We start from the raw sequence: 20,303 nt of genomic DNA, 5'->3' as shown, positions 1-20,303 counted from the left end.
TCATCGAGAAATAATATAAGAGCAGCAGTAATAATAATAATAATAATATCGTCTGATAGAAATAAAATTTACTATTGAGCCGTTCTGGAACCCAGTACTCCAGAATAAGACATTTCCTAACAGCGCCCAGAAAGATTTCATTAATTATTTTTTTAAATCTTGGATAGCTGCCGTTTCTTGCTCGATTAAACATTTTGCTTATTTTGAATTTTTTACATAATGTGCCAATAGTGGGAATTAAAATATTGTTTTTTTTTTTCTCGAAGACTGCTCCTAGGCCTTTGTGGGCATAAACGTTTAGAATTGAGATATCTAGAATTTTAATTTCTAGATATCTCAGTAACTCACGGAATAAGTTATCTGAGTAGATTTGCTTGGACAAATAGTGAGGTTGAGTTTTTTTCAGATAATTCATGTTGTTCATCTAATAAGCAACGGAACGGTAGGCCCAGCATGGCAAAAATTTTTAAAAAATATTTCGTGTATACTCTAGCATGACTCATGAGTTTGAGGAATTTCTAGTAATCATTTTGATAAGAATACAGTCATTAGTGTATTTAGCAGTCACGTGAGCTCGAATCACGGCCAGCCCAAACTGATGTTGATCACTCAGCTAAATCTCTACTATTCAGTGGAGATTTAGTTCGGATATGTTTCGAACATAATTTTTTTTTGTTTTCCTCATATTTGAGTCCGAATATTATTTAAGTTGATATATGTAACCGAATCGTGAATAATTTGTTATTTTTTTTATTAAAATTATTTGAATATATTTACATATAATTATGTTCTATAATTCGGTCTTTTCACTAATTCGGATTACCCCAATTAATGAATAGACGAAATCTGCTGGGACTGTCTTCCAATTAACCTGAATTTCTGAGATTTTAGTGTCCTGTGATGATACCAAGATTACCTTTATAAATCTTAAATCTACTTTCCCTTCGACTATTTAGTTATTCATGATACGAACATCTTTTCCAGTGCCAAGTCCATTATCCACCTTTCAAAATGTTTATGTTTAAATATAAACATTTTTGTTACATAGTATAATCGTAGATAAGACTCTTCAATAAAAAAAAAAAAATTAGTTGAACCTGTGCTATATTTTGGTGTGGGATATCCATAACAATGGCGTTACGAATGGTTGTAATCTGTACCACTGGCATTCGTTTCGACTACATCCAAATATATGTTGGATTAGTTTCAGCTCTAAGATTTCGCTGTTCAGAAGTTTCCTCGAGCTATCATCATTATATCGTTGGCATATGTTCTCTATCACATGGCATTTACATGACAGCTAGAATTCAGTCACATCGCTAATATATCTCTTATCTCTAGCTCTCTCTTTCAGCCCACGACACCTATCAGACACTAACAAATCATCTTCATGTCCGCACGTTTCAGGATTAGTGACACAGGCAGGAACATAAATAGGGTCACCTGATCTGCAAGATGCAGGTAGTTCACAGTCGTCAGACTTGCACACATATCAAGGGTCCCAAAATTCCCTTGCGTAAAACTTCTGTATAGCCAGTAATCATATTCTTTGGGCCGGAAAACTCTTTGCTAGTCGTCAGTGGCCCACTTCCATTATTTATGGCAATATGGTGATTATTGTTGTTTTTATGGTACAGCAGCAGCAGCCATATATTGTGCCATTCTGTATCATCTCATCACCAACCGATGTGCACGTTGTGCGAGCTGAAAATCCCAGAATGACTCTGTTGTCAAGCTTATGATGGGGAATCCTCTTACTCTATCCACCTGAAATAGGCCAACCACAATCCTTATTAAGGAGGCCTTTTCACAAACAAGTAATAAGTGGCGAAACGACTATACTATCAAGAAGGACTAAAAACCTACAAATCGCTGCGTCTTGAAATTTTTGGTTAGAAGGGAAGGAGGGAGATGTCATTGTGAGATTTCAGAGGAAAGAGATTCAACTCATTCCTCTGAAAAATGACCACTGGTAGCATTTGTTTGGCAATAGTGGAGTCTTCCCCCTCCCACCCTTGTGATGCAGTTTCCGTTTTATTCCAATTCCCATGTGATTTCTGCAGGTCCATCAATCCTTTTGAACCTCAGGAAGAATTACACGAGAACGGCATGCCAACTATTCATGTAGTGTCGGTTTTGACACCTGTTATAATGTTCTTCTCATAGTCTATTTTACCCATTATATCATTCGACTTACCTCTACTTGTTGCAGTTTTCAAACCACAATTTCGCCAAGTCTGCCTACTGCTGGACGTTGTTCACATTGAATACAATGAATTTTGTAACGTAGCACTGGACTTTATTCATAGCAGGGGGTGTGGTATTGGTATTTCAGTAATAGGTGAATGTATAATTTAATATTAATTCTTTCACGCACAATTTTTCTCACGCCCTCTCTGTAGACTGTATTAGTTTGTAGAGAACTCCTCTCAATCACTGCCGTTTGTCCTTTTAAAAGTAACGTATTTCTTATCTGTGTGTGCGTGTGTCTTTCTCTTGCTTTTCGTCGTCGAGTTCAGTTTTCTCCCACTCGTAATAACTAAAATCTTTTGATACAGTGCCGACAGCATCAGTCAAGTCATTACCACAATCACATTTACTTCAGTGCCACTCTGCCTTCCTCTTCGGATATTCCTCCTTTCATTCACTTGGCTATAGACACCGCACGTGCCTTTAACCAACTTCAGATTAATGGAGCATGATTTATTGCCGTCGGCTGTGTTTTGTCCACTGAACGCATTCACAAATACACTGATCTCCGAAAGAAGACGAAGTGGGTTGTTGAGGGAGGCAGAGAGCTGAGGGAAGTTTCGATCGTTATACGTAATCTACTGTCACGTGACGTCCTTCTTCTTCCCCACCTCTTCACCAGAGATTAAGCGTGGACACGGAATTTAAGAGCAGCAGTAAAAAAACACTATATTTCATTGATTGACCTGCATTTTATCAACCTGCACCATCTGGTTATTTTCAGCATCCCACTCTGTACAAGTTATCCCAATCTATACTTAGTTTGCTATTCTCTCCGACATACGAGAAGGCAATGGAAATTACGTTGTGGGAAACTGGCCACTTACATACAGATTTAAAAAAATTGAATTAACTGCTCTATATGATGCACACACACACACACACACACACACACACACACACACACACACACACACACACACACACACACACACACTTCTGCCACGAGCTACTTTTAATAACAGTATTTTGCAGACTTTGCGTAATATATATTTTTAAAAGTATAAAATATATAAAAACGAAAACCACAATTTCTAACAACATGCATTCTGATTTCTTATGCTCAAGTTTTCAAATAAAAAAAGGCTTAATGATCTAAAAGTCAATTCAATAAATCCTTTCTTTTTTGTTTGTAAATGTAACGCGTCTACTAGCTTTACTAAAATCATTTTTTATAAGCAAATTAACTACCGAGATATATTGGTTGACTGTTTCCGTGATTTCTTCCAAATAAAACTTTGTCCAGGAAATTAAAATTAAAAATTTCAGAATATTCTTCTTTTTATGTGATGTGTAACAGCCAATATATGGATTTTATTTCTAGCTTGTTGTATTAACCAAACGTTTAATGAATATCGCTGAAGACTGATTATAAGTGCTCAACATCATAGTATATCATATGCGTCATAAGGGGCTTAGAGGGGAACAGGTATCCTGTGTGTTATCAGACTACTCAGCCTAAAACACTGATGGATCCAATATCTCTCTATTACAGAAGATTTAGGAGAAGTCCGGTTGGCCTGCCTCCCTAAAATCCACTCATGCACACCTTCTCGATGGTAAGCCCTGTTATGTCATTTAGGTAGCAACGAACGTGTAGAGTGGTTCTCTTCAAGACGCCTGGTCAGCGTGAAGAGGAAAAGACCAAACCCTCCAGCATATGAGAGCACAACAATACAAATGGCCCTCAGTCCCCAGCAGCTTTCACTCTCCCTCTTACGGCAGCGAGAGGATCAGAGTGGAAGCAGAGGGTGCTAAGAATCTCTGGGTACGACCAGGCTGCCATGCACGGAAAGTGAACTTGGCTTGTTATAACGTACGATCACTCATCGGTGAAGACAGGATATTAGAGCTGGAAAAGGAATTAGAAAATGTGAATTGGAATATCATCGGTTTGGCTGAAACAAGAAGAAGAAATGAATCACTTATAAGTTTATCAAGTGGAAATCTGCTGTACACCAATGGAAACAGTGAAAGGAGTGAAGGTGGAGTTGGATTTCTGGTCCATAAAGATTTTAAAAACAACATTTTGGAATTCAAAAGTACATCACCAAGGGTGTCAAGACTAATACTCAAGATTTCTAAGAAGTACAAGCTAAAGATTATAGTGATTTATGCACCAACATCGAGCCATGATGATGAAGAGGTTGAAGGAATGTACACCGAAATTGAGAGTCTTCTAGATGAGCAGAAAACCCACTACATTATTATTATGGGGGACTTCACTGCTAATGTTGGAAAAAGGCAAAACAGCGCAGAAAGAGGAACTATAGGAAATTTTGGAATTGGTGAAAGAAATAAAAGAGGTGAAAGACTTGTGGAATTTGCAGAATCTCAAGGACTGTCAGTAATGAACACTTTTTTCAAGAAAAGGGTGAACAGAAAGTGGACATGGAAGAGTCCAAATGGATTAACAACTAATGAAATCGACTTCATCCTCACTAACAGAAGATATATTGTAAATGATGTTACCGTCCTGAATAAGGTAAATGTTGGAAGTGATCACAGAATGGTAAGATGTACACTTGATATAGAAAGGAAAGGAAAAAGCTGACTCGAGTAAATAATACAAAGGTCTTTGAGATAACAGAAGAGGAGAAAAAGCAGTATGTACTGGAACTTAAGAACAAGTTTGAGCTTCTGCAGACTGCTGAGGACCAAGATATTGACGAGGAATATTACAACTTTCTGAAAGTGATAAAGCCCAAGAAACCTATAGGGAAACAGAAATCCAAAGAAGAAAAAATTAGTCAAGAAACACTTGTCATGATGAACCGAAGACGACAAATGAAGAGCAAGAAAAACACTGAAAAACATTGAGAAAATTGAGTATACTGAGTTATGCAAAGCCATTAGAAAGAGACTCAGAGAGGACATAAGAAGATTTAACACAAGAAAAGTAGAAAAAGCATTAAAGCAAAACGAAGGATTTAAATCAGCAGCCATGAGCAGTAATACAGAAAGACAAATGATACTGAAACTGAAGAATAGCGATTGTGTACTTATAAACAGCAGAGAAGGCATAATTCAAATAGCAGAAGACTACTATAGAGAATTATACAAGGAGCGAGGGAATGATACCAGCAGTGGGGAAGATGGATTGCAAAGTAGCAACACATACGACATACCCGATATTCTTCCTGATGAGGTAGAACATGCATTGAAGAAAATGAAGAATTGGAAAGCCCCGGGGGGAAGATGAAGTTACTGTAGAGTTGTTAAAATTGAGAGGAAGAGACATAACACAAAAACTAGCAAGGCTCTTCACAAAGTGCATTAGAAAAGGTGTGACGCCTAAGCAGTGGAATAATGCAATCATAGTTTTGCTGCATAAGAAAGGAGATAAATCAGAAATTGGAAATTATAGACCAATTAGCTTGTTATCCCACATCTGCAAGTTGTTCACAAGGGTCATTACTAACAGATTAGAAAGAATACTTGATGAGAATCAACCGAAAGAGCAACCTGGCTTTAGGACAGGATTCTCAACTATGGATCACCTTTACGTAATATCACAGCTAATGGAGAAAGCAAATGAATATAAAACACCATTATGCCTGGCATTTGTGGATTATGAAAAGGCATTTGACTCCATACAGCATAAGGCAATGTTTCGGGCACTGGAAAGACAAGGCATAGATACCCCATATATTATGATTTTGAAGAAAATATAAGAATGCTACCTCCTTTATTAGACTAGACAAAGACAGTAGGAAATTTAAAATCGAGAAAGGAGTTCGACAAGGAGACACAATATCTCCGAAGCTGTTTACTGCTGCCCTTGAGGAAGCTTTCAGAAGATTAGACTGGTCGCAGAAAGGAGTCAATGTGAACGGAGAGTACCTAAACCATTTACGATTTGCAGATGACATTGTGATCATAAGCCATGATCCCAAAGAATTAGAGGAAAATCTTAATCAGTTATGCACAGTTAGTAAGTATTTTGGACTAAAGATGAATATGGCTAAAACAAAAGTAATGATGAACAAGTATGCCACGGAAAGGGAAATAATGATTGAAGGAGCAGTAATTGAAAAGGTGGAGTCATATACTTATCTGGGACAAGTTATTAGCTGTAATAATGATAAATGGCTGGAAGTCAAGAGAAGAATAAATTTTGGATGAATAGCATTCAGGAAATACAGTCACATACTGAAGAGCAATATCCCAGTTTGTCTGAAACGTAAAATAATGAATCAATGTATACTCCCCACCATGACTTATGGAAGTGAAACTTGGGCACTCACCAAAAGAATGGAAGAGAAGCTGAGAACTACACAGCGAAGAATGGAACGAATTATATTGGGAATCAGACTGTTAGATAAGAAGAGAAACCCATGGATTAGGCAGCAAACTCAAGTAAAGGACATTCTTATCAAAACTAAAGAACTAAAATGGTCTTGGGCAGGACACATAGCTCGAAGACATGATGGCAGATGGACTAAGAAAATAACAGAATGGTACCCAAGAGGAGCTAGAAGAAAACCTGGAAGACAAAGGCGGAGATGGATAGATGAAATTTATGAGTTTGTGGGTAGTAAATGGATGGTCTGTGCTCAAAACAGAAGGAACTGGAAAGTTGCTGGAGAGGCCTTCATCCTGCAGTGGATTGAAAATGGCTGATGATGATGATGCGTCATAAACGAATAGTAAAGAGGATAATATATTTGTTAACTGAAATTATGATTTCGCATAGTTTCTTATAAAAAATATTTGTTTTGTAAAACTGTATATTTCATTAGGGTTTTTGCTTCTACCCAACAGTATAATTTCTTACATTTATGATCCCGGAGTATTTCCAAAATTTTTGAATCTGTTTAGAAAAAGTACAACTTTAAAATGCAATTTTTGTATCTGTTATTCTAACGTGAATAATCACAGATGGTGCTATCGTTTTCTTTTCGAATTTATTGCTTATCTTTTAAAATTTGCGTAATGTCATTTATTTCCCAAATCTCATGTATTTTAATGGATTGGGCTTAAAATCGAAGTATCGTGCCATTAGCCATGTATGTATTATTAGCATGATAAGAAAATCAGTTGAATTTCTTTAGGAAACAAAACTTTTCGAGATGCATAATAAAATAATTTCTACAGAGTTTTCTTTACTCGTATAAAGTACTGAAAAACAATCTGCCGATCGCTTTAAACATATCAAGGTTTTATTATTATTATTACTATTATTATTATTATTATTATTATTTCATTTAAATCAGTCTGGCATATACACTTAAAATTCTCTCTTTTAAACTCAATGTAAATCAGTTTTTTCGCAACTGTATATCAGCCTGAAACACCTGGCCGTCTCCGAGTGTAAACAGAAAAGTTGTTTTTTCAAGAACAATATAATTTTAGGTGAACTACGTGTTGATCCCAGTCGGCTTCAACAATCTGCTAAGTCCATTGTTAACTTCCAGCAGGTAGCCAAGATGAAATCGAAAGCATATATTAGCCAATATCACCATAAACCTGTTTGGAGAAGACTATGTCAATTTTTAAACACCACATGTAGGTATTTAAAAATTTTAGGTGTTTAAAATCCCCACGGCCAAAATCCTGACAGTATCTACTAGATTGTAAAAATATATGAATATAATTCTATATATTTATTAGTGTTTTAGTAAGTAAAAATTTACCTTATTAGATAAATTTGGTAGAAAGAATATAAATAAAAAATATAAATTTTAACGACAAATACCTCTCTCAATTTGAAGACCATGTTTTTTGTTTAAAACAAAAACAAACAGTTTTAAAAGTACAATCAGCAAATAAGACTTAATTTTAGTTTCTTATATTGCATTTAACTGGTAATTTTTGAAGTCGAATTTTGGTATTTTCATAGGGCGTTTGAGCAATAATAGGTATAGCATTGAAATGCTAAGGATAAAAAACATGAAATAAGAATACTTTCAGAATATGAAAATTTACAGTAATGTATTTTGGCAGCTGCATCATACATATCATTAGCATAATTAAAACTGTAATTATACAGGTATTTGTTATTAGCTGTACTTTCACGAATTTCTTTGACAAGTACATTAGACATGACCATGGGCGCCGGTAGGATATTTTGAAAGGGGTAACAGGTAAAAATATCCCATTTTCTCCTTATTATTATTATAATAATAAGAAGAAGACAAAGAAAATGGGATTTTTTGTTAAAGATTCTGCAGTGGGAGAGGAAAGAATTCTTCTATTTACAACAAAAGTAAATATTCAACGTCTATCATGTGCTCAATATTGGATTATGGATGGTACATTTAAAACTGTGCCCACAGTTTTTTTTTTTTTTTATCATGCACCCGTCGGTAATGAAAACTATCGAATTCTTCCCTTAGTTTACGTATTGGTTGATGACGTATAAGAGTGAAGAAAATTATAAACATCCGTTTCTACTTTGTAGATACGATTGACTTTGCCAAAGAAAATGAATTAAATCGAGATCACAAGCCATGTTAACTGGCCTGGAATTATCTGCAATAAATGCCTCCAAAGGTGAGTTCCCTAACGCGTTTAATAAGGTCTGCTTTTTACCACCTGGGACAATGTGTTTGGAGACAAATTCAAGCAAATGGACTGGCATCTCAGTACGGCACCGATGAAGAATTTATCTGCTGCTTCGACATTTGTGTGCCTTGACATTTATTCGTTCTGGTGGTGAGATACCGCAAGAATTTATTGTTCTGAAGCCACATTTACCGAGGGAAGCTAGTGATGTGATAGAGTGGTTTGAAGACGATTATATATATGGAAGAATTAGACGGTATAAGCGTAATAGTACGGTAATTCGCGCTCCACCATTATTTCCACCAACATTATGGTCCGTATACGATTCCATTCAACTGGGAATTCCACGCACCCAAAGCAGTGTTGAGGCTTGGCATAAAAGATGGGAGTGTATAGATGGACGAGCACATATTGGCGTATATAGGGCCATCGAGGAATTTCAGAAAGAACAGCAACAGGTCGATAACCAAGCTGAATGCATACATCGTGATGAATCCTGTCCAAAACTCAAGAAGGCGACAGTCGAGAGAGAAACGAGAATAATGAGGGTTGTTAACGATCGTGAAAATAGATCTGTGATGGATTCGCGGTGCACAATACCTTCGTGGTATTGCGCACAATGTATCTTTATAAATATTATTTTATTTTATGCATATATATAAAGTGTGTGTTGTTTATTGATTAATGTGACATAAAATATTAATATTATCATATGCTGTTTGCATAACTGCAGTGTACATGTTCCATATGTTCAAATAACATTTTAATGTTTTTAGAGGCCGTTTTGATTACATGAAAAATATTTTTTATCGCAAACAGTTTCTTAGACTGCAATTTTGTTTTTTTTTAAATACAATCGATATGTCGGGAAGCTATCTGTCGGGATTTTGGGCACCGCTTAAATGTACCACTGAGAACGTCGACTTTAAATTTTCAAAGTGGTTTAATCTCACACAACCACTTTTGATAAATGTAATCTATTCTCAAGACATAAAGAACAACTAAAAACCATTACAGTAGTCATTGTGGCATTTGTGTGCAAAGAAGAATCGGTATAATCTGTTACATGGATGATATTAAGCTACATACATAATTAGATTAATCCTGACGACCATACCTCGTAAATAATCGTTATTGACAACTGGATTAGCTAAAAGCTATGCGATTTGTGATCAATAAATTTGGACTACTGATTAGCCTTGTTAAATCGTTTAGATAGTGCTGTATTCTCTTCTCTCAAGCACCAGCCCACCGAGGTCCAAGCTTCTCCAGCTGGATACCCGATCCAATGATAAATATGCATATAGACTTGAAGTCGTCTTCGATTCTAAACTAAGCTTCAATCCTCACATTGATAAGTTAACAGCAGAATTCGGCGAGATACGCCGGACTGTCAAACAACAGCTGCTCCATATTAGAGATTTGACAGTAACATGGCGCTTTGTATAGTGTATAGTGTGTTCGTGTTTATTTAAATTTAAAAGTGTATAGATTTTGTAAGTGTAGTGTTGTGTATCGTTGTTCTTCTGGCCATTTAGCCGCTAGCCCCCTGCTGGGGCCCAACGTTGTCCACACTATGCCTCGTGGAGGCAGACTAGGTACCCAGAAATTAAATTTTTACTCTGGCAGGTCCTGCCACCTAATTTCCTGAGATTTCAGTGGCAAGGACCTATAAAAATAATAATAATTTAATAGTATTGGGAAGTAGTTGCTGAAAGGTTAGGCTGAAGAGGATTTTCGTATGCAGTTGGAATTTTGACAATTTTTTAAAATTTTGACATTGTATTGGGCGTTCGCTGGTGTTTAGGCAGAGTAGGTGGAGACTAAAGGCAGGGGGGAAAAGTCAGAAATATGGAGCCAGTAGGGAAGGCGACCCCAGGTGAAAGATTTAAATTTAGACTGTGTGGGGTTACGCTGTAAAATTGAACAGAGCAGGGAAGAAACTGAAGGCTAGGGGGAGGAAATAGGAAGTAAGGGGTCGATAGAGGTGACCCCTGTGGTCAGTGGGGCAGGCCCATGTCCCACCAGGGGGAAAAGGAGGGGAAGAGACAGTGAAACCATCTCCTCCCTTCCCCAGGGAAGTGGAAAGAAAGTACCGTGCAAGAGAGCACGGGTATAGGATCTCCTGTGGTGTTGGCAGCAGAGCTGCAATGAGGTGAAGTCCATGGTAGGTCTTCTATTTAAGTTCTACTTCTTCTAAAGAGATGTCAACTTCTAGGGTTGTAAGTCATTCCTGGGACAAGTCCCGTACTTGCAGTTCAGGTTGTTGAGGTTGCACTTGCAGTCTGTCATCAAGTTTTTCGGTTTTAATCTTCTTCCATTTAAAGAGAGAAATGCTGGTTGGTGATATGTTTTGTCTTTGCGTTGTCATGGTCGAGTGGCATTTCCTCTTTTCCTCAGTGTACGGCAATTTGCACCCTTCTTCTCGCGAAGAGGTCGTGGGCGAATCATGACAATGCCTTATAATCTTCTTCCGTTTCAAGGAGGAGAAATCCTTGTCCTCTTGGAAGATATCTCACTTTTGTGATTAGAATACATCTTAGGTCTTCGTTGATGGGACAGTCAAACTTAAGATGGTTCCAGTCTTCTATTTCTTCACAAGTGCAATGTGGGTTGTCTGAGAGTCTGAAGCCAGCGAGCTTTGCATTGAAGGAGCCATGCCCTGCTATTAGGTACGTTGTATGAAGTCCTGGAAAGAACCATGATGGTGATTTCGAGTATACTCTATTTGTCTGTGGAAAAAACTTCTGGGTGATCTCTCCTTTGGTGGTACCGGCCCATCTGTTTTGCCATTCCTGTAGCAGGTGGTTCTGTAGCCGTACTTTTTCTGCCTTCCTGCCTACCTATTATTAGTGGGATCAGTTGTAAAATTCAGGAAGATAACTGGGACTCCTTTGGAAAGGTAATAGAGCATTCCAGTTCTAACGATTTCTAGGTGTAGTGGGAGCGTTCCTGCTATTACTTGTAAGGCATGGCACTATGTGTGAACCTCTATATACCCCGTGTTCTTATACGCCTCAGAAATTTGAACGTCTGCAGTCTCCGCAATCATCAACCTCGTGCATTTCGCGGAATAATGGCTCCTGTGCTGCATTATTTACAAACATCATCCCTTCTTCCAATAAAGAACAATTGCAATGCCTCATTGAACTTTTCCCGACTACCGTCCTTAGTGATCTCCGTGACAATATAGTGGTTGCTCAATTTGTCAGTTAACATTAGCATTAGTAGAGGCATATGATGCAAGAAAGCAAGCTTATGCAGCATCAGCCAAAAAAAAAAAAAAAAAAACGCTCCTATTTCACCCTTCCGTTCAATCCAAATACCTGTTCAGCTCAGCCTTAAATTTATTTAGGCTATCAACATCCACAACAAGGATGGAAGTCTGTTCCACCAACCCGCTGGCTAAAGGCAAACTTCCGCACATCTATCCTACATCTGTCCTTCCTCAATTTCAATTTATGCCCTCTCAAGCGATTATTCTGAGCAAGAGGAAGAATCCAATCAGCACTGGGCATGCTCAAACCTTTCAAGGCTTTATATACCTCAATCAGATCACTTCGCCGGTGCCTAGTCTCCAGACACTGTAATTTGCAAAACTTAAGCCTTTCTTCGTAAGAGAAACCCTTTGTTCCATTCTCTAATCTTGTTGCCCTTCTCTGTACTCGTTCAAACAGCTCTACATCCTTCTTAAAATGAGGCCTCAAGACCTGTATACAGTACTCGAGGTGTGGCCTGACCAATGCCGTATACAAGGGATAATCACCTCCTTATCCCTGCTTGAAAAATCCCTGTATATCATTGACAAGACACCATGAGCTACTCTTGCAGACCGTCTGCACCGCTCAGAAAACTTCATATCTGCCTGCACAATTACCCCCAGGTCCTTTTCATTCTCTACCACTGTCAGTGTAGTACCACAGAGTTGATACGTTACTCTGGGGTTACTGCTTCCCATATGTAGTACTTTACATTTGTCAATGTCAAACTTCATTTGCAACCTCTCAGCCCATCTGCTCAAGTTTTCTAGATCCTGTTGCAGCAGCGTACTGTCATTAGTGTCCTTAACCACCCTGCCAACCTTCGTATCGTCTGCAAACCTGGACATTAAGCTTGATATACCATCATCAATATCATTTATAAATACAGAAAACAAAATGGACCCAACACTGCACCCTGAGGGATTCCACTAATAATATTAGTCCACGATGAGCAGTGTCCATTGATTAACCACTCTCTGTCTTCTCCCCCTCAACCATCCCTTTATCCATAGCAGCAATTTGCCTCCAATGCCACACTGCTCCAATTTGTGCAATAGTCTTCCATGTGCAACAGTATCAAAAGCCTTTCTAAGATCCCAATATATAATATCAAAGTTATTCCCTGCATCCAGTTCTTTTGTGACTACATCATAGTATCCAATCAAAGTGGTCAGGCAAAACGTTCCCTTAACAAAACCATGCTGTGTCCGAGCTATAACTAAAGTCTTGTCTAGATGATCCTGCAGTGCTTCTTTAACCAGTGCCTCCATTAATTTTCCTGGAACAGAAGTTAAACTAACAGGTCTATAATTACTTGTGTCGCCCTTTGATCCTCCTTTGTGAATTGGGGCCATGTTTGCACATCTCCAGTCCATGGGTACCTCCCCTGAGTCCAAAGAAGCTCTCATAATTATGGCTAAAGGTTTGCTTACTTCCTTTGCTGCTTCCTTTAATATAACTGGATAGATCCCATCCACCCTGAGTGCCTTTTTTATGTTTATCTTCAACAATTTCTCTTCCACTTTCCTCTCAGTTATTACAAAATCATCTAGCTCACTGCCAGAGTTTAATTCACCTCTGGCATTCCCCTCCCTGAATAACACACTCATGTGTGAATGTAGATGCAAAATACTCATTTAGTTTGTTAGCCACCTGAGCAGGATCATCAACAGTTGAACCATCAATATCCAGTGGACCAATCTGATTCATCCCTTTCCTTCTACAGTTTACATAGGTAAAGAACTCTTTTCTGTTTTTCTTTGCATCCTTTGCCAAGGATTTCTCATAATCTGCCTTTGCCTGCCTAATCTTCTTTGTGACTTGGTGACAGACCAGCTTATATCTATCATAGGCGTCCAAGTCACCCATTAATTTATATGTATCCCATGCATTTTTCTTCTCTGCTATATGGTTCATTAATTCATCTGACATCCATTTAGGCCTAAACCTCGAACAATATTTCTTAGTTGGTATGTAAAGCCTAGTAGCTTCCAAGATAAAATCTTTGAATTCTTCCCATTTTGAATTTTCTGTTTTGAATTTGCATACCATCATCAGTTGGTTCCACCGTATAAAATTTAAATACTGTCTCAGGCCACCGTAGTCGCCTTTACAAAAGCAAAACCCTTCCCCTTAACCCTTGTTTGGAGACGTCTGGGTTCGATTCCCATCGACGACTGGAGGATCTAAAGTCCTCTTTAATTGAGGTTGTAGTTAGCCGATATCAGCCGAAGGGAGAAGGATTTTCCCCGTCAGTTATTTCGGGGATTTAAACCCCCAGAACATGCAAGTCGGCCTATGTATAAGTATTATGTCTGTAGTATTTCTACCGACATAATACTTATACAGCTATAAGTTATGCTTGGGAGTCGTTAATATAATAATTATTTTTACCGTCCTTGGTAATGGAAAGACGCCATGTCCTATCCCCTAAAATGACCGTCGGAACACCTAGGAACATCTGGGAAATGTGCATCTGGAGACTTCCACAAGCTGGACTGAAATTAACTTCCCACAATCTCTTTAGTTGTGTCCATACACACTAAGCACTGGACCACAGCTGTTCCCAGTGACCATCCCAGCAGATTTACCCTTTCCCTTCGCTTTCTTCCCAGGGACAGAGCTTCCCATCGTCTAAAGCAGTGTTTCTCAACTTTTTTTTTTTCTCTTCTTTGCTCTCTGTGGCCCCATTCCTCAAAGTCGCTGTTAGTTGGGAAAAACATTTGTGGTGGCCTCCTGGGGCTGCCACGAAAGTTGGCGAAAGTTGTTCTCATCGTCGGCCATGGCCATATGGTCCACGGTCTAAACAATTGACAGCGACCTCTACAAGTTTATCAAGGGTCTGTCAAAGTTTTTGGCAAGCGGCTTCCTATAGTCACTGAGGCAAAGCTCCTTGGGGTCATTATTGGCCATAAGCTTTCCTTCTATCCTCATCTGATTCACATAAGCACTAAAATCAAAAAGTTCACAGGGTCAATTATTTGAATTTCCAGAGGGGAGGGGAATCTCTCTAGGAAGTCACTCTTTCTCTACTATAATGCTGTTTTCCTGCCCTTAGTCACCTATGCAGCAGGAGCTTGGTTTCATCGGGCCACCAATTCCATAATGAGGTTAAAACTGAATTCCATCCAGCGGAGCATGCTGCTCTCTATTTTCAGAGTCTGTAGAACAGTTTCCACCGCTGCATTGCAAGTTATTGCGGGGTCCCTCCCATTGGATCTATTTGTCATCTATCGTGGCATCTGCTTTCGACACAAAAAACAAATACCTTCAGAATTACTTGGTATCCAGCTAAATTTAAATGAAGTTCCTAAAAAAGAGAAATCCAGATGCTTTAACGAGCTAATTAGCATCTAGCAGACCAGATGGGACACCACCGCACTTGGAGCGACGACAAGAAAATTCCTGTCTGATGCGACCTTCTTACTCTCTAAATCGGTTAAAACCTGGTGCTCTTTAACTATGGAAACTTCCTTTCTGGTAACTGGACATGGCTCTCTCATTCAAAACTCTTTCAGTCTCGCTTGAATCACACCGATCTCTGCAGCTGCGGGTATACAGAAGATTGGAGTCACCTGCTCTTTAACTGTGCAATCTACGACGTTCTTAGGGTGAAGCTCCGAACTGACGTTCCAGATCTCTCTCCGGGGCAAGAGGAAATGCTTCTACATAATAAGAGTCATCCCTCATCTCTTCAGAACTTTGCCTCCGAGGTGTTTGCTCCCAGAAAAAGAATCAACGCCAGAGTAGCGCACCAAAACAATCCACCAAATACAACTGTGTAAGTGGGACAATAGTTTGCTTCTCTGATTTATTTTCTTCTATGGTTCATGTTTGGTTTGCATGAATTGTCATCGAACTGATCCTAAAGGTCACCAGTTCCACATCTGAATTATTCTGGCTTTCTGGATACAAGAGTACTTATTGAAGACTACTTTTTTTTTTTTTTTTATCTTATCAGTCCCAGAATCTTTTTTTTTTAATTTTTTTTTTACTATTTGTTTATTAGTATTATTTTTATTTTATTCTTTTATTTATTTATTATTATTATTTTTTTTATCCCAACGTGTCATTTTTTTATTTTTTTCTCGCTAATGATTTTTTTTTTAACCAGCACCACGGGTTGTGTTTATTTTATTATTATTATTATTATTATTATTATTATTATTATTTTCTTTTTTCTTTTTTTTTTATTATTATTATTTTTTATTTATATATTTTTCTTCTTCTCTCTCGCTCCTTTCTTTTCCTCTGGAATGGACCCCCGGAGGAATCTGGCCCACCTTTTGGCAACATCAGGTGGGTCAGAGTCTCTTTTGAGGCATTACGTGCTCTACTTGAACTGGCCCACCTTCCCGTGCTGTGGACGAGTACCCAGAATCATCTGTCCAGGTGACTGATGCTTCTGGGTAGCCAGAACATAACAGAACACACACACACAAACCTACGTCACACACATACCTGGCCCATTTGTAGTGATACTGTTCTTCACAGAGACACGAGGCGGAGTTGAACAGACGTTCTATATGCGGCCCATTCATTACATATACACATGTCCACATGTTATCAAGGGCCTTACCGACGACAGATACTAATTGGTCCAACCCCACTACCATTTTGGCACTCATAATATCAATTCTGATACTCACACTGTGCTATGCACTGTAAACCATATTTTAAATAAATAAACATAAGAGAGCTGCACTCACTATTAGTCTCTATAATAATCCAAGCAACTAAAGAAATATAAACAATATAAATAGTGTATAAGATATATATATATAGTATCTAAAATTTAGTTTGTATTAATACCTCTTAGAGCCCAGCCCGATTTCTCTGCTCCCAAACGCATTTTCAATCCCAACGAAACTCCCCCTAGCATTGTAGCTGTGAAGGATACATCCCGTCACTCTGTATGTTATGTTGTTATTATTTGATTTTTAGAAGCATTAGCAACTAAGGCCATATTGCTCCGGGAATATGCGGTGGTCATTCCCTGACCTTTCCGCATTCTCCGTATTTGGTGGTGACTCTGTATGTGTGTGTGTGTGTGTGTATATATATATATATATATATATATACACACACACACACACACACACACACACAGACAAAAGTATATATATACTATACTAAATTCAGCCACATAAGGCAAGAACTCGCCCAGAAAATTGAATCACCGATATGATGAATATCTTGAATTCCTGAATCCATCCTGACAAATATTGCTATCGACGCAACACTTTGAATCCTTTCCGGAGTGGAGAAACAGGGAAGTAGATTCTTTAGGAAGTTGAATTTACTGAAAGTGATGAAGTTGTTCTCACTCCTTGTGTCGAGATGAACCTACTTATGAAGGTGTTCTCCTTCATAAACAGAATCAATAAAAGCGCCATAGAATGGTATTTCTCTGACTACCGATCTCTAGACTCAAGGTGACTTGCGTCACTCCCGAGACATCAGGTAGCATATACTAGAAGAGCCACCTATTTAAAAAAGGGAACTCATCTATTGCTGTTTAGACAGCATCGTTTGGATTTGGTCTCGCATACATCAGTCATTCTTCAGTTTAAAAAACTGTGAGGAACGCCATGGTTTCCCTGTTTCTGAAACATTTGATAATAGCAAACAGATTTCAACTTTTTAAAATCCTTTGAAAGTAACCTTAGTCACAAAAGTACTGCTTTTCAATTTAGTCACATGACTGATTCAGTTCCTGTAGAGTGGATATTCAGCAATCTTAGGCTCAAAAAATACTGTCTCGTCTTTGATGAGACATCGAGCGTATTTGTTGATAAATATGAAAGGGAAAGAAGGAAAATTGGTCTTCATTCTGTGGTGTGGGTCTTCAGTCGTAAATAATTCGATTAATGATTTACGACTGCTACTATTTAATTGAAAAAAGTACCTGTTATTCCCAGATGATGAGATAATTTGCTTTTATTAATTGCTCTCATGAGGTTTGTTTTTTTTTTTTTATATAAATTATCAAATGCTGTACACAATGTTTCTGAAAGTTCCATTTATGGTGACTCTTTTTTGAACGAACAAAACTTTATGACCCCTCCCCAAGTTAGTAACAACCTTGATTCTTTTCTTCATTCGTGACTTGTATTTTTAGCCGCTTTAGCGTATACATATACTGTACTGTATGCATAAGCGCCTGTTTCCTTCACAGTGTCTGTCCGTCACCCCGTAACAGAAGAACACCCAGTGTATGGATTTTCATGAAATGTTTTATTTAGTTCACATAAAAAGGTTTTTTTTGTTTTTTTTTTCCTTCGTTTGCATTTTCTGTTTGGGCGGCTCCTAGAACATAGGTTCATCTCCGCCTCGTTGCCCTGTTCATTTTCACAGACTCTCTTAAGGTTAGACCATATGCGTGTAGTGTTAAAAAAAAAAAAAAAAAAAAAAATTCATCCCGCACAAGAAAATCCCGTGCCGGATGAAGATAGAGTAAGAGAAAGATAGAAAAAAAAAAAAAAACATAAGATTTGTCGAGCTATCCCAAATTTCATTAAAATCGTGCATAGTGTTTAGGATAAAGTGCCACCGGTGGTCTCCCACTACTGCGCCATCTGTACTCTTGTGAAGTATGAAGCCAGAAGTGTGTGTGTGTGTGTGTGTGTGTGTGTGTGTGTGTGTGTGTGTGTGTGTGTGTTTAACGGCACCAGGGATTTCCCCCATCTCCGCATTGCTTTCATAGTGGGTCTACCAGTTCGCTGGGAATGCCAGAGATTTAAAAGTGTGTGGGCTTTGTATTTGTGTGATATCGTGTACCGTTGTTCATCTGGTCGTTTAGCCGCTGGACCCCTAGTGAAGCCCAACGTTGCCCCACTTTCGCCCCATGGAAGCAGACCAGGAACCCAGTAGACTCAGTTACTCTGGCAGATCCTGCCGCGTAATTTCCTGAGATTTCGGCGGCTAGTACCTAAAGAAAAAAAAAGAATTTTTTTAACTAATCGATTGCGTGAGGGTGGTGTCGCTTGAATTTGAAAATGTCAAAATATGGACGAAAGGTGATTTGACATGCTTAAATTTAGGTGTTTGAGGTTTTCGCTAGCGTATAGATGGAGAGGGAAGGGAGACTGAAGACTGGGGGGAGAAAGGCAGAAGTATGGGGCCAATAGAGAAGGTGACCCCAGGTTTCAGTGGGGCAGGCCCATGCACCACTAGAGAGGAAAAGTGGGGGTGGCGAGAAGGGAAGGAGGAAAAAAACCGTCCTCTCCCCCCCCAGGGAAATGTAATTCAAAGATGAAGGGGGCTAGGGTTCCCTCTTCAGGTCGCCATATGGCATTTGGCAACTAAGCTGCACTTTGTTTCGTCGTTTCTAGTTACATCATTTATGGGGTTAGCTCCGTCCTTGTATTTTCTTATTCCTTCTTTTGGGGAGATTGGTTCTTTATTTGTCTCAGCTGGTGGCGAATCACAGTCAGCCAGGCGCTGCGTCCACCATCGTTGTTTGGCTGGGTCAGGTTATCTCAGTTTGAGTGCTCAGGAGGATTGATTATTGTAGTTGAGAGTCCTACTCGATGTCTCTTGGGATGCCTTGTCCTTGCGTGGTTTTGCTTACGACATTCTCCTCAGTGGATCTTCTCATCCGTTCCTGATCGCATTTCGAGTTCTTCTTTTTGTGAAGAGGTCCCAGGTAAATCTGGACAGCATTTAGTATTCGTCCCTTGAATCCAATAGGTGATGTTCTTGTCGTTGGGGTACGAATCTTAGTCTCGTTATGAAGATTCCCCGCAGGTATTCCTATATGGGGCACTGGTACATCAGATGCTCCCAGCTTTCTCTTTCTCCACAAGGACAGTTTGGATCTTGGACCCAGCGTGGCGAGTTTGTCATTAAAGGGCCCGTGGCCAGTCAACATGATGGTTGTGGAGAATCCCGGGTGGAGCCACGCAGGTAACTTCAGGTAGGTTTTTTCTACAAGGGGAATGAATTTCCTCGTTACTTCGCCCTTGTGCGAGGTGAACCATCTGGTCTGCCACGTTTGTTTCAAGTGTGCCTGCAACCGTGCTTTCTCTTGTTTTTCTCCGTTTTTCGGTTCTATTGTATGCCCCAAGAAGGTAATGGTAATCCCTTTCATTATCTAGTATGTCAGGCCACATCTAATGATTTCCAGATCCAGCGGCAAGACTCCTGCCAGAACCTGGAATGCCTCTGTGCTGACTGTATTACAAGCACGCGTTATTTTCAACAATATTGAACGTTGTATGAGTTCAGGATCCTTTTGTTGGCTACAGTCGTCATTTTGTGGTAGAATGTGGCAGCTGCATATGT

General features: G+C 38.9%; 1 protein-coding gene across 1 annotated transcript in view; it reads left to right on the top strand.

Moving 5' to 3' along the window:
- The window catches only part of LOC150086802 (IQ motif and SEC7 domain-containing protein 1-like), an 829,530-nt gene that overhangs the window by 181,947 nt on the left and 627,280 nt on the right, over window positions 1-20,303 (top strand). The window lies entirely within an intron of this gene.

Source organism: Mastigoproctus giganteus, chromosome 4 (assembly GCF_048544385.1).
Source record: "Mastigoproctus giganteus isolate SK-2022 chromosome 4, ASM4854438v1, whole genome shotgun sequence".
NCBI lineage: Eukaryota > Metazoa > Arthropoda > Arachnida > Uropygi > Thelyphonidae > Mastigoproctus > Mastigoproctus giganteus.
This window is presented reverse-complemented; position numbering and strand designations above follow the sequence as displayed.